General features: G+C 38.6%; 1 protein-coding gene across 3 annotated transcripts in view; it reads right to left on the bottom strand.

Moving 5' to 3' along the window:
- LOC118925280 (fibrous sheath-interacting protein 2-like) overlaps nt 1–12,847 on the bottom strand; it is a 41,351-nt gene extending 28,504 nt beyond the window's left edge. For 2 of the 3 annotated variants that reach the window (XM_057496099.1, XM_057496097.1), the window contains exons 1-2: nt 8,960–10,322; nt 4,375–4,446 (exon numbers count right to left, since the gene is read on the bottom strand). The gene's annotated coding sequence lies outside the window, so the exon portion shown is untranslated. Of the gene's footprint in view, nt 1–3,073; nt 4,447–8,959; nt 10,323–12,586 lie in introns of those variants that run through there. The other variant, XR_005029974.2, reaches the window with a different exon arrangement.
- Nucleotides 12,848–14,385: the final 1,538 nt, after the last annotated feature.

Raw genomic sequence — 14,385 nt, 5'->3', positions numbered from 1 at the left:
AAATAACCCGATTAACAAATGGGATATGAAGAGACAGTTCTCCAAAGAAGAAATTCAGACGGCCAACAGACACATGAAAAGATGCTCCACATCACTATTCATCAGGGAAATGCAAAGTAAAACCACAATGAGATATCACCTCACACCAGTAAGGATGGCCAGCATTGGAAAGAGTAGGAAAACAAATGCTGGCGAGGATGCGGAGAAAGGGGAACCCTCCTACACTGCTGGTGGGAATGTAAGCTAGTTCAACCATTGTGGTAAGCAGTATGGAGGTTCCTCAAAAAACTGAAAATAGAAATACCATTTGACCCGGGAATCCCACTCCTTGGAATTTACCCAAAGAATACAACTTCTCAGATTCAAAAAGACATATGCACCCCTTTGTTTATTACACATTTTTTACAATAGCCAAGATACAGAAGCCACCTAAGTATCTATCAGTAGATGAATGGATAAAGAAGACGTGGTACATATACACAATGGAATATTATTCTGCCATAAGAAACAAATCCTACCATTTGCAACAACATGGATAGAGCTGGAGGACATTATGCTCAGTGAAATAAGCCCGGCAGAGAAAGACAAATGCCAGATGATTTCCCTCATTTGTGGAGTATAACAATGAAACAAAACTGAAGGAAGAAAACAGCATCAGACTCAGAGACTCCAAGAATGAACTAGTGGTTACCAAAGGGGAGGGGTGTGGCAGGGCAGGTGGGGAGGGAGGGAGGAGGGGAATGAGGGGTATTATGTTTAGAACACATGGTGTGGGGGATCATGGGGAGAACAGTAGCACAGAGAAGGCACATAGTGGATCTGTAGCATCTTACTACACTGATGGACAGTGACTGCATTGGGGTTTGGGTGGGGACTTGATAATATGGGTAAATGTAGCAACCACATTGTTTTTTCATGTGAAACCTTCATAAGTGTGTACATCAATCATACCTTAATAAAAATAAAAATAAATAAATAAAACAATGCATAGCTCAAAGCCAGCCATGGGGTATAGAGAGAACATAGGCAAGGATCTATTTAGAGCATCAGATTAATTTCAAGTGGGAATATTCTCTCTACTTATGATCTATTCTTTGAATAAGACTCCCTTTGATTCAAAATCCCTTGTAACTTTTATTTTCAGCATTACTGCTGAGGATAAATGGATTCCTGGTTAAGAAAACAAAAGAAAACAGAACAGAACAGCCAAATGGGTATCTAGGCTCATAAAAAACAAATGCTCTGGTAAGAAGTATGACTGTGCTTATGATCCAAGCAATATTTCTTAAAAATACAAACCAAAGCTAGGTGGAGAAAGACAAGTATCAAATGATTTCACTCATCTGTGGAGTATAAGAACAAAGAAAAAACTGAAGGAACAAAACAGCAGCAGACTCACAGAACCCAAGAATGGACTAGGAGTTACCAAAGGGAAAGGGACTGGGGAGGATGGGTGGGAAGGGAGGGATACGGGGGAAAAAGGAGCATTATGATTAGCACAGGTAATGTGGGGGCAGGACACGGGAAAGGCAACGTAACACAGAGAAGACAAGTAATTATACTACAGCATCTTACTACACTGATGGACAGTGACTGTAATGGGGTATGTGGTGGGGACTTGATAATAGGGGGAGTCTAGTAACCATAATGTTGTTCAAGTAATTGTACATTAGTGATACCAAAATAAAAACAAACAAATAAACAAATAAACCACAGATACTCAAAAGCACACAAATGTATAGATTAATGAATCATTATAAAGTAAGCATCCTTGATTTTATGATCACACCTGGGTTATCAAATCAGCTGGCATCAGCCTTGCAGACACCCCTCCCTCTACCTCGTCCCCACTACAAGCCAACCGCCCCAAAAGAAGTCTCCATCCTGACTTTAAAGGAATATCTTCTGTTGTTTTACAGCTTTATCACCTGAGCCTGCATCCCTGAACCTGGGTTGTCCAGTTTGGGGCCATGAACCTCCTGTTGCCACTGAGCAGTTGAAACATGGCTGGTCCAAACTGGGATGTGCTGTAAGTACAAAACACCCAACAGATTTCTAAGATTAGTACAAAACAGAAAAAAAAGAATATAGACTATCTCATTAATGATTTTTTGTCCTATTGAAAATATGTTGAAATGACAATATTTTGTATATACTGATTCAAATAAATATATTGTTTGTTAAATTAAAAAAAATACAAACCAGATTACCTCTAACAAACTATTTCATGAAACAATTTTGCAGTCTAAATATTTATGTGTCTTCATGGAGATAGTCTCCTTTTAACCTGGGCATCTGTTTAGCTAGAAGGTGACTGTGAGAAGTAAGGCCCCACAGTGGAGGGGTCAGCCTGCGGGCTCTGTGCCTTCCTGTTACTGCCCTCCTCTGTCAAGGAACTGTGTTTATATATGCAAATGACTGCAGCTACTTGTTAAGGTTTTATGGGGCAACGATTAGCACTGATGATTTAGGGTGAATGAACAGGCTCTAGATCCAACAAAAGATTATCAGTGCAAACTGTCTTGGATAGGGAGGCAGAGGACAGCTCACGAAGTAAAGAAATGTATTAATTTAGGTAGAAAAAAAGGGCTGAGCTAGAACTGGGGCTCAAAGAACCAGAAGGCTGAGCAGTAGGGGGAAGTTGGGGCCTCCTTCAGTATGAGCTGAAGTATAAACCCAGGGACCAGACTTGAACGACCATCACTGTCACAGCTTAGAATGGGCCAGGGGCAGATGCAAAGTGTACCTGTACAACTGCACACCTACTTATGTGCTTCTGCTTATTGCAGATATATCTTGGGGGCATAAAAATCCTCTTGCCTATAATAAAATTGTATTTATTTTTAAGTTGTTGACACCCTCAAGACAGCCAGACCAAGAGCGTGCACCTTCCACAGGAATTCTATTTCTCAAGGCTGTAGGGACAAGTCAGTGGCAGCAAAGGCTGGACACCTGGCATTCTGGCTATGCATTGCCTGATATCCTGGTATTCGAGCAACAGAGTCCTCAGAATGTGGTTGTTGCCTCCCAATTATCTCCAAAGTTAGCTCCCAGGTTGTTCAGTTTTAGGCCAACATTCAAAGAAAAGTTAACACCTTGTATATAGTATACTTTCTCCTGACTCATTAGAAAAGACTTGAGGGCCATTTCACGGAAAAGCCATTTTATTCCACTCCAATTCCCAAATCTCTTAATGCATTTATTGTGATAAAGTACACATAATATAAAATTTACCATTTTAAAGTGTATACAGTGCAGTGACATTAAGTACACTTACAATGTCATGTAAATATTACCACAATCTATTTCTCTTACTGCATGTTTCACATCTAGTGCTCAAACTAGAAAATGGCTATTGAGTTTGAAAACCATATTTTGGGATTGACAGGATATGGCTGAAAACCATTTGTTTTATATAAATATGTCCTAAATCAAACGTTCTAATAATGACATCTAAGCACTAATAAGTAAGTTACTTACCTTCTTGATCTAAATCTGTTCCAATACACATGAGCTAAGAATTTCAATAGCTATTATTTTCTTATTGCCAGAGATAATGTACAGCAGACATACATTATTACTCCAAGGGTAGCTCAGAAGAAGCATTTCTAACCTCGATATATAAAATAGGGGCATTCCTAATGTTTTCAATGAAGTGAAGTGTGATAAGGAGAATCTGATTTTTCAGCTTAATTTCACTATACTATTGAGCCAAGAAATATCCTTTTGATGCTAGTATGTCTAGGTCTTCGTGACTGCTGCATGTTCTATGAAATGAGCAGGTGTGTGTGTGGAGGAACGTGTGAGTGCGCTACTCCCCTAAACTCCTCTCTTGTTCATGATTCCTCTGTCTAGCTCCACAGCTGGGGGCTCATCTATTCACCCTCTTACTTTGTCTAGTCCAAGTTGCAGCTTGCAGGTGACCAGGCCCCTCCTTTGGATGGAGTAGCCAACCTAAGATTCTTCTTATTCCCAGGAAAATTAAGAGACAGATCTAGGCGTCCTGCTCACTTGCCTGAGGGGCAGGATGCTCAGCTCTTGGCCAGATGCTAGTCTACAAAGGCATCTCCCTTTCCTTTACCGACTTCCTACCGCGGAGTGGGATTGTGATAGTTGATGTTTTTCTCATGATGACTAAACCTCCTAAGCCTCCCCCAATCTACCCTCCTGCGCCCCCTGCCCAAAGTGCCAATAACAGTAACTTTTGACCTCTTTTAACAATAACATTAGACCTTTGCAGAATTCCAGATTAACTGAGAGTGAAAGTCACAGAAGTGAGAAAGGCAAAGAGGGAAACTGACTAATGTCAACAGATAATTTTGCTCGTTGCTGATTCACACATTTTTCTCTAGTAACATCAGAAATTATCCTTACTATGTTGCTTTATCAGTGATTTTCATTGTGCATACTTGTTGTTCACAGTGATTTTGATAGTGGTTTTATTGTCTGAAAAGTAAAGAGAGATTGATTTTATTACTTACGGTTAATAATTTATATAACTTCTCCCAAATTCCTAATCTTCGAATCTGATTATCCCTTGTGCTTGAGAGTCTTTTTCTCCCCAGCAATTCCCAAAGTAGAAAAAGTGTTATTTTTTGGTCTAATCCCATTTAGCTTCTACTTAATGCCTCTGGGTAGAGGACATGCTCTATTACTTAGAGGAGTAGGATAACTGCTGCATAAACAGAACAACAGCTGCTACATGAATTAGCATCCATCTGCTATTACTACTCTTGATCCACTTTAGCCATGTTTATTTTACAGTGAGTTGGGAAGAGCATGGGTCTGGAGAGAGAGGAGATAAGGTAGTCCTTTCTGCCTGCTCTGCTTGTTCAGAGCTTTCTGATAAGTCATTTCCTCCCCACCACCCCAGAACTTCTAGTCTTCCATCACTTCACAGTAGGAAGAGATCTATGGATGATTATTGATGATGGATTAAAATAATAGGTTTCTGATCATATGCAATACCAAATTAGATATGGCCTTTTTTTAGGTATCACGGTATTCTATCTTCTGATCAGTTATTTTATTATCACCTACTACATGCAACCGAAACATATTTTACTAAATTGTAGCAAGAGAATAATACAGTCATGTACATTACTGAGTAATAAAACATCAAACAAAGACAAGCCTAAGACTGTAATTGTGATTTATTTTCAAGTTTTTCTACCTACATAGATCTCATGCTTGTTTTCTTCCTGACCTTCTTAAAGGAAAATGGCACTCTATCTTCATTTTATGCCCTTATGTTATCGAATTTACTTTTTTCCCCAAGGCCTACAATTCAATTTTGAGAATTACAGCCAGACTGAATTTACAACCTCACTCCTAGACAGAAATGAGCGGGATGAAAAGGAGAGAGTGCCCCTTAAAAATGAGTCAGAGAGTGGATCAGATAGAACCAGAGTGCCAGAAATGACTCAGAGTTTAACAGATGAAGCCACAGGGTCCAAGAGTGACTCTAGAAATATGCAGGGTCCCCCCAGGGAAGAAACATCAGAAGCACAGGCACAGCACAGCCCCTGTCCCCATTTCACCAACCAGAACAAGCCCTAGAGAGCTAAGAGCTGTCAATCAAGGACCTCTCTGCCCTGCCAAAACCATATAAAAGAAGCCTCAGAATGAGCTTCTGGGCCTGTCTCACTTTAGGCAGGCCCGGTCTGTTACTCTCTGCAGAGTGCAGGAAAACTGACTTGGCTTTCTTGACTTTGGGTTCTCATCTCACTATATCTGACTTCCCTGTGACACCGAGCTGAGTTCCTTCTTTCCTAACATTACTAGGAAAAGAATACCTTAAGGTGCCAGCTAGGGTTAGGCAGCAATACCTCATCCTCAGACTAGTACCTTTTTGCAATATGAAACCTGTACCTGAGTGCCAACTTCAGTGATACAGTTCCTCTCCTTTGGATTCATATATTTTTTCTAAGACCTAGGTTCTTAGGCCAACTCAGCACAATTTCTTTCTTATAGGTCCTCTACAATCTAATGCACCCCAGTTCCTTTCTCTGCTTTCTCTACTTGATACCACAGGCAGCAAGTGGAACCCAGTGAGTCCTGTGTCTTTGGTGCTACCTGTCCCCAGAGGCTTTCTGTCCCAAAGGCATGCACTTAGATAAAAGGAAAAAGCAAAAACCTGAGAACAGAACTAATCAAATAAATGAGAAAAGCCTCATTATTAGATGACTAGAAACTAGTTGTAATATCACATACAATCTGCAGTTTGCAATGAATTATCAGATTCTTTTTGGAGCCAATTGAGCAGAAACATGCAAATGAACTCACTGTTATATTCAGAAGATACACCACAATTCTAGTTGGAATAAGACAGTGTGCCCACTGTTCCCTAGTCTTAGGTGGTTTTCCCTGATAGAGTGATGCTACTAGAGGTAAGTGTTTAAGGTTTAGGTCATTTGTACTACCAACTCCCTATTTCTTAAATAAAAGGGATAGTAACACTGATGACAATTAGTTCAGAGCCCCAAAAGGCCCAAAAGAAATAGCACAGTTTTTCAGTTTCATGTGCCATGTCATAAAACTTACATACGACTTTCTGCTACTGACCTTCTCTTTCATATAACCTCACTTCAGACCAGAAGATACCTGAGAGGTATCTTCCCATGGCTGGCCGACTAACCCTTAAAGATTAATAGGATGAGACTAAATTTTAGTCTGCCTGCTTAATTCTTCTGAACATCTAATTTTGAATCCAATTGGGGGTCTTTTACTTGTATCTCAGGCCTATAGCTTTGGGGGTGAAGCATGATATCTCCTGATCATCCATACACATAGTCCATTCTATGGCCAAATCCATCTGCTCATTCTAGTGGCTGAATGGGATTGAAAAGCAGCACCTCTCTCCTAACATCAGTGTTCCAATATGAGAGCTAAGGACTGGGTAGTTCCACGGGTGGCCCTCCCTATACCTCACATTTTATCCACTGCTCTGTCCTCAGTTCACCTTCAACATTCCTCCTGTCTCCGGTCTTCTCTCCTGATGCTCTGTGAAGAACAACTGAAGTCAGAGACCCTGCTTCATTCACACTGGCGTCCCCTGAATACCGAGCACCATACTTCGGACATAGTAGGTACTCAAGAAATATGAAACATGTTCCCATTTAACATGTTTTAAATCTATGCATATTGTTCTCTACTCCAAAATGAAGGCCATTGTGCAGGCCATAAACAATTAATGGACTTCAGCAACCAGTAACTAACTGTTTTCAATTTGTCTTACATGCTGCCATCAGAGATGTTCAGCAGAGTTATTGATTTGATGATATCACATCCCTCCTCAAAACCATTAGACTGTCAGGCAATGAATGAAATACAAACTTCTGAACACAGTCTTTTGGACAACAGACTCACTACCTTCTTTACTCTGTTTCTCTTTTCATCTTCCATCCCAACCATAAGAACATACTTCAGTATCTAAATGCAAAGCTTAATTATTACAAGTGTTTACCCCACTACTGTCTTGTCACATTTGCTTCCTATTCTTCAGATTTCTTTGGTTCCTAATTCTATTTCATTAAGCTTACTGTGAATGTCCTTTGTGTTAGCATTAGAAAAAAACAGAACTAAGGAGTTGAAGAAAGAGAAGAGAGAGGGGGTAAATGGTAGAACAGGTGTGATGCATCCACAGTTGAGCCTTGGGAAGCAAGGAGCTCTGTCAGAACAAGAGGATTTAGTCAAAGGCCTTGAACCTATGTTCTCTTTAAGGTTAAGAGAATGTTACATGGGTACAATGAGCTGAGCCAGACCAGACAATGCTGTTAGCTATGTTTTGTTGTGCTCTGGCCTGGAATTGTCCTAGGTATACTTAAATGTTTTCTAATCCTGTGTATTTGAGAGGAATGGGGGAGAAGCTCCAGGTCATGCGTGGAGTTCTTCATTCTAGCTGAGCCAAGATTTTTAGTAAAAAGGTATCCAGAGCATTTGTTATTGGAAAGACTCAAGTGACTCTGTAGCTCTGTAGTCTAGGCTGGGGGGACAGGAGAAAGAGGGAGGCAGTAATAAATGCTCTATAAAACTACACATAATCATTATTCTCTCACCTTTGTTTCTTTAAACTTTTCTAATACTGGCCTAGTCAGTTTCCTTCCTTTAGTATCTTTGTATCCTATTAGCACTCAGTAACTCAGAGAAACTGACTTCTATCACTCTTAAGCTCAAAATCCTCCTAGGAAGCTTGGTTTGACCGCCGACACCATTTACCACCACACACTGCTTCACTTTACCCAACCACTTTCATCAGTTTGGGATTTACAAAACCTATCATGGACCTCATTTAGTTTGAGTGTTTAAAAATGACGGTGTTGGGTATGTGTGTTTCATTAGGAGTTATTTCATATGAATGAAATATTATTCAAGTTTGAGGGGAACAGGACATCAGCAGAATAGGTGGCCACCAAGGTTTGAGGGCTGAAAGGTCCCTAGGCCAAATAAAAAAATCTTCTCCACTGGCCTTGATTTTGCATCAGTAGAGATTGATTACTTTGGATCACAGTGCAAATATCCTTAGGATGGGGTAATGTATTGTCATTAATACTATACAGAAAACTAATTTATCACCATTAGGAAACAATAACCTCAAGAGGCACAAGTAATGTATGTTTGAATGGGGAAAGGAGAAAAGAATAGATCTAGCTCTCAGAGAGCCAGCTGGAGGAAAGACGTAGTACTACCTGAAAGGGGAGTGAAGGTCCTGCATATCAGGGGCGCGTAGAACAAAAGAGAATAAAGAGAGGAGGAGGTAGAGCATGGATGACTACCTTTGCCTACTTCATATTTAAGCTCAGTCCCAAGAGGTTGCAAAAGATGAGAGTTTCACTACATACAAGTAGAACTACAAGGATGGAGGACTGCACACAACTGGCCTTCATGCAGCACTCCTGGGTAATTATGAAAATGTTAATTAAAAATAACATTGGTTTAAGAAGTTTTCTTAGATACTTACTTAATTGGTGAATCATGAGAAGGGAAGATTCCAAGAGCTGCGGGTGGACTTTCAGAGAAAAAAAGAAAATTATTAGTTATCAGTATCCTACACAAGCCACAGGTATAATGATAATTAACAGACCTTAATAGGTCTTTATTTCCTGCTGTCACTACTCTGTTTAAACCTTCCAGGGACTCTGTGGGAAGCCTAAAATATACCTTAAGATCTGGGATCACTGCTTACTTCACAGCTTTACCTCTGGTCACCATTCCACATATATTCTGTGTTCTAGAGATAGTGAACATCATGCAATTCCCTTTGCCTTTCTCCCTTACTATTTCCTTTGTAACTTTAGTGTCCCTCTTTTAGATTTCTCATCCTTTAGGACTCACTCAGCTCATGTCACCTCCGTCAGAGAGCCTTCCTTGAAATCTGCCTATGTAGACAGGCATCCTCCATAATGCTCCCAGAGAACTCTAGACATCCTTCCATTCTAGGACTTTCTATGCTGTATTGTGATTACTAGCTGACAGTGCCTGGCATATAGTCAACATGCAATAACATTTATTTGTTGAATTAATTCTTTAATGCATGTGTCGGCTCAATGTTTGCTCATTAGTCTGCCTGTCATTAATCTATTCCCACGCAAATACTGTCCAACATGCTCTGTATGTCATCTAGAAAAGTTCCATAAGTGGATTTTGGTAAATATTTCTGGATAATTATACTGAAGCAGGTCTTCATGTAGAGTATGTCCACAGGAATACTGGGATGGTGTTATTAAACTATGCACATACATGACTTAACAGTCTTAGGACAACAGAATGCTCTGAATAATAGAAGGTACTATTACAAATTAGGACTGGTTCAAAGTCAAGGTGAATTGATATTTATTTTTCTCCCAATAAATGTGAAGTGAATTGTGAGTAACCAATAAATTCCAATGATCTACTTAAAAAGTTTTACTTGAATTCTATGTACCGTCTTGAGATTATTGTGTATGAGTATGTTTTTGCATGTGTACAGTTTTGGAAAGGAAGGAGCTGGAATTAATACTGCACAAACCTGAAAAATTAAGTGTAAAGATAATACGGTGGTGGTGGTTTTGAAATACGTCTACAAATTCTTTGAGAATACTCCCCCCAAGAGGTGGAAGGTAATTTTCTTCTCCTTGAGTGTGGATTGGAATTAGTGACTTACTTCTAATGGTGGAAGTATATGGTGGAAGTGAAGGTGCCTAACTTCTGAGACTAGGTTATAAAATACATTGTGGCTTCAGTCCCTCTCTCAGAGCACTCACTCTGGGCAAAGCCAGATGCCATATCATGAAGATACTCAAGAAGCCCTACGGAGAGGCCCATATGGTGAGAAACTAAGATATCCTGCCAACAGCCATTATGAGTGAGCCACCTTGGAAATGAATCCTCCTGTCCCAGTCAAGCGTTTGGATGACTGCAGCAGCCCTGGCTAACACCTTGACCATAACCTCATGAGACACCCTGAGTCACAACTACCCAGCTAAGTTGCTCCTATATTGCTAACCACAGAAACTGGTAAGAATGTTTTTTTTATGATGCCAAGTTTTGGGGTGATTTGTTACTCAGGAATGGATAACTAATTATTATTAATTAATTGATAACTCATATATAACTGTTGAAAAAATAAAGAACTCTTCTTTCTTTCCTAGCAATGTGGTGGATTAAATATCCTCAAGAGCCTAACTGTGTAAAGCCTATTAGAAATGCAATGGGAATTTGATAAAAGTACAACTATAATGTAGAATTTCAATACACCTCTTTGATGGCTGGGCACATTTAGGAGGCAATAAGAAAAGAGTCCAGTAGACAAAAAAATCAGTAAAGACATAAAAATTGAATAATGTAATCAATAAATGTAATTTAATATTCACTTTAGAGTCTATATCCTTCAAATAGAGAATATTTTTGATACATCCATGGAACACTTTCTATCAATCACGTGTTTGTCACAAATAAAACCTTAACAATTTCAATGTGTTAAAGATTTACAGGCTATATTCTATGAACCTAATATTTTAAATGTGACCCAAAATATTAATTTCTTGATGATTAAGAAATATTCTTATGGATAACTCTTAGATCAAAGAAGGAATTAAACAGAGAAAGTATAATCTAGCTAAGAAAAGAACACTGTATCAAAACCTGTGGGAATAGCTTTTGTTATTTCCTATAAGTTCTGATAAAAGGTGTTCTTTTCATTGCTTCTCCCATGAGAATCTATAACTGACTGCTTGACTGTTCAACTTACACATCCCACCTGGATACCTACAGGCACCTCAAACTCAGTATATTCAAAGCAGAACTAATTTTCTCTCTTCCAAACTTGTTCATCTTTCTGTATTGCCTATCTACTGAATGGCAATGCTATTCACTATCCATTTAGTTGCCCAGTCTAGAAATCTGGGAGTTGTCATCAGCTACGTCATCTCCCATATTTAATCAGTAACCAAATCTCATCCATTCACCGTCCTTAGTTTGAGTCAAATCTGTGCCCAGCTCTTCATCCTCACTGCCAATGACTTTTTTCAGGAGTTGTTTCTAGCCTTGACTATTAGAATAGAGTCTCTAATTGTCACAAGAGACAGCATGGTATTGTGGTTAGAATTTACTGAGAAGACAGACCTGGGTTAAAACCCTACCTTTCTTAGGGTAAATTCCTAGAAGTGGAATTCCTGGGTCAAATGGTATTTCTATTTTGAGCATTCTGAGGAACCTCCATACTGCTTTCCACAATGGTTGAAGTAAAGGCACAGGGAGGGCTGTGCAACACAGAGACAAGTAGTGATTTTACAGCATCTTACTACGCAGATGGACAGTGACTGTGAAGGGGTGTGTGTGGGGGACTTGGTGAAGGGGGGAACCTAGTAAACATAATGTTCTTTCTGTAATTGTAGATTAATGATACCAAAATAAAAAATAAAAAAAATAAAAAATAAAAAAAACCCTGCCTTTGCCACATACTATATGAAACCTTGGGCAAGATTATTTACCACTCTGAGACTTAGCTTACTTATATGTAAAATGGTAGATAAAAATAGTTCTGGCCTCATTAAATTGGTGGGAGGGTTAAATGAGAGAATACAGAGTTCAGCATAGTACCTGGCATAAGGCAAGTGTTCAATAAATGCTGTTATTTTAATTTTCTTACTGCTTCCAGTCTCTTCACCTCTAATTCTGCTTTCTCTTTTTTAGAAAAAGCAAATTCTGATATTATGCCTCTGCCAATACTCTTCAAGAGTTGCCCTTTGGTGATAGTTTTATCCTATTAGAGATTATAGGTAGATTTCTTGCCATGGCCTACCAGAATTTTAATGACCCAGCCCTTCTCTACATGTCAAGCTTCACATTCTGCAATTCTCTGACTTGAACTTCTAGCTAAAGCAATTCTGAAAACATTTGTATTTCCACAAATACAGTATGCTCTCATGTCCGTATTTTGATAAATGTAAATGTATTCCCCTTTCCTGCAAGGTTCTTCTGTTTGTCTGTTTAGAAAATTCTTTCTCATTCTTCACATCTCAGCTCACTGGTAGCCTCTTCTTTTAAAGTTTCCTGGCTTCCCTGTGTCTCCACTGGACATTATACATACCTCTATTACTATACTTACCATACTGGGTTGTGATTATTGGCATGACTGTTCTCCACTAGAATGTAAAATCCAGGGTATGGACCATGGCTTTTCTACTTTGTATGTTCGTTAATTAGCATAGTGCCTGGCATGTGGCAGAAACTCAGTAAGTATTAGTTAGGTTAAGGATTAATGGAGTGCAGGGTTCTTAATAACTACTGCTAATGTTTACCTGAATCATAGCTTAAACTTGAGTTCTTGGCCTTTCTTCCATTTAAATCAGCATTTGTCATCTATATATGCCACAAAAAAAAAAAATCTTGAAAGGAGTTTTTAAAGAACTTGAGTATTACCTATTATTTCTATATTTCCTTATTTGCTGTAATTATTTATAATAATTTTAATAATATTAAAATTTCTATGTCTTAAATGTGTAAAGATCTCACATTTAAAATAAAGAAGTTTAGGAAAATGATTTTAAAAGTCCACTTGCAATAAATATATATGGCTTTTTGGTTTATATTACATATATTACTTACAGAATTCAAGTGTTTATAGATTTGATCGGTATTCTAAAGTTTGCTAACTAAGAACTGCACTGATTAGAGTGGAAGATAATTAACTGAACAGATAAAAAGAATATGTGTGCTTTTCAAACAAAGTTAACCACTGGGGAAATATTTTTAGAATGCTGGAATGCAGAAAGCAAGTTTTCTGCCAACATGGGATATAACTCTTTGATTTGGCCAATAGCTTTACCTGCTTAGGTAATTATACAGGAAGACAAATCCAGCAGAGTAGACTTTATTTTCTCCCAAGGTTTGGGGACTAAACACAAGCCATCAGTTGTATATTTTCTGACATTGATGAGATGAGTGAAATTAGTTGGAAAATAGTATCGTATTCTATGTAATAAAAGTGGTCATGCTATACCTCAAAGTGAATTAGGTATTTGTGACCATATAATGTACTCATATTGTCCAATATATTTTAAAGCCTCCTTTAAAAACAGATGGTATAAATTTATTTATTGACTATTGTTTTGTAAAGTAGTATTAAGTTTGCAATCCATGTTCACCCAGGCTGGCTCTATAGTAAGGCTAGTGAAAAAGCAGTTACTGATGTAATTACTAATGCAACTCCTCAACTATCTCAAAGTAGTTAAGTTTCCTTTTCTTATATGTTAAGTATATTGGTTATTGATGTTGACATTGTAGCACAGTGTCCCGTACACAGCAGGTGTTTCATAAATATTGATTTATACAGAGAAGCATATTGTAGTTAACATGCTACATTTGACCAGTTTCATATAATTGAGTGTGTCACTTACTAGGCATTTAACTTAGGACATTGCAAACAATGCCATTTTCTACTTCAGTTGTGTAGAATTTGTAATGGGAAGATTTCAGTGAATTTCTGGCTCGGTGACATCTCTTTCAAAACCATGTTAAGTTTTTAGAACAGCTGAGCCAGTTAGTAGAGTGGTAATGGAGCCAAGGATGTGTGTTTGATTCTTAACACGACTAGCTGGCAACCCACAGAGGCAATCTATGTTGTGACAGGAGGCTGCACTCTGAATGTCTGCTGCAACTTCCACCATCAGATGAGCCATCACTGATCACAAATGGAGTAGGGTTAGGCAGCAACCCCTCAGCAATGGAAAAGAAATGATTCTCAAGGGCCCAATTTGTTGCTTCCTCTGCTGGCCACAGGTATGTACCTTAAAGCTCTTGAAGCTTATCATTTAAGAAGCCTATAAGCTAAAAGCTAAGTGGGAACACTCAAGTTACTTCCAGTAAATCTCTTTTAATAATCGATGCAAATATTACATTCAAATT

The sequence above is a fragment of the Manis pentadactyla genome, chromosome X (genome assembly GCF_030020395.1).
Source record: "Manis pentadactyla isolate mManPen7 chromosome X, mManPen7.hap1, whole genome shotgun sequence".
In the NCBI taxonomy this organism is placed as follows: Eukaryota; Metazoa; Chordata; class Mammalia; order Pholidota; family Manidae; genus Manis; species Manis pentadactyla.
This window is presented reverse-complemented; position numbering and strand designations above follow the sequence as displayed.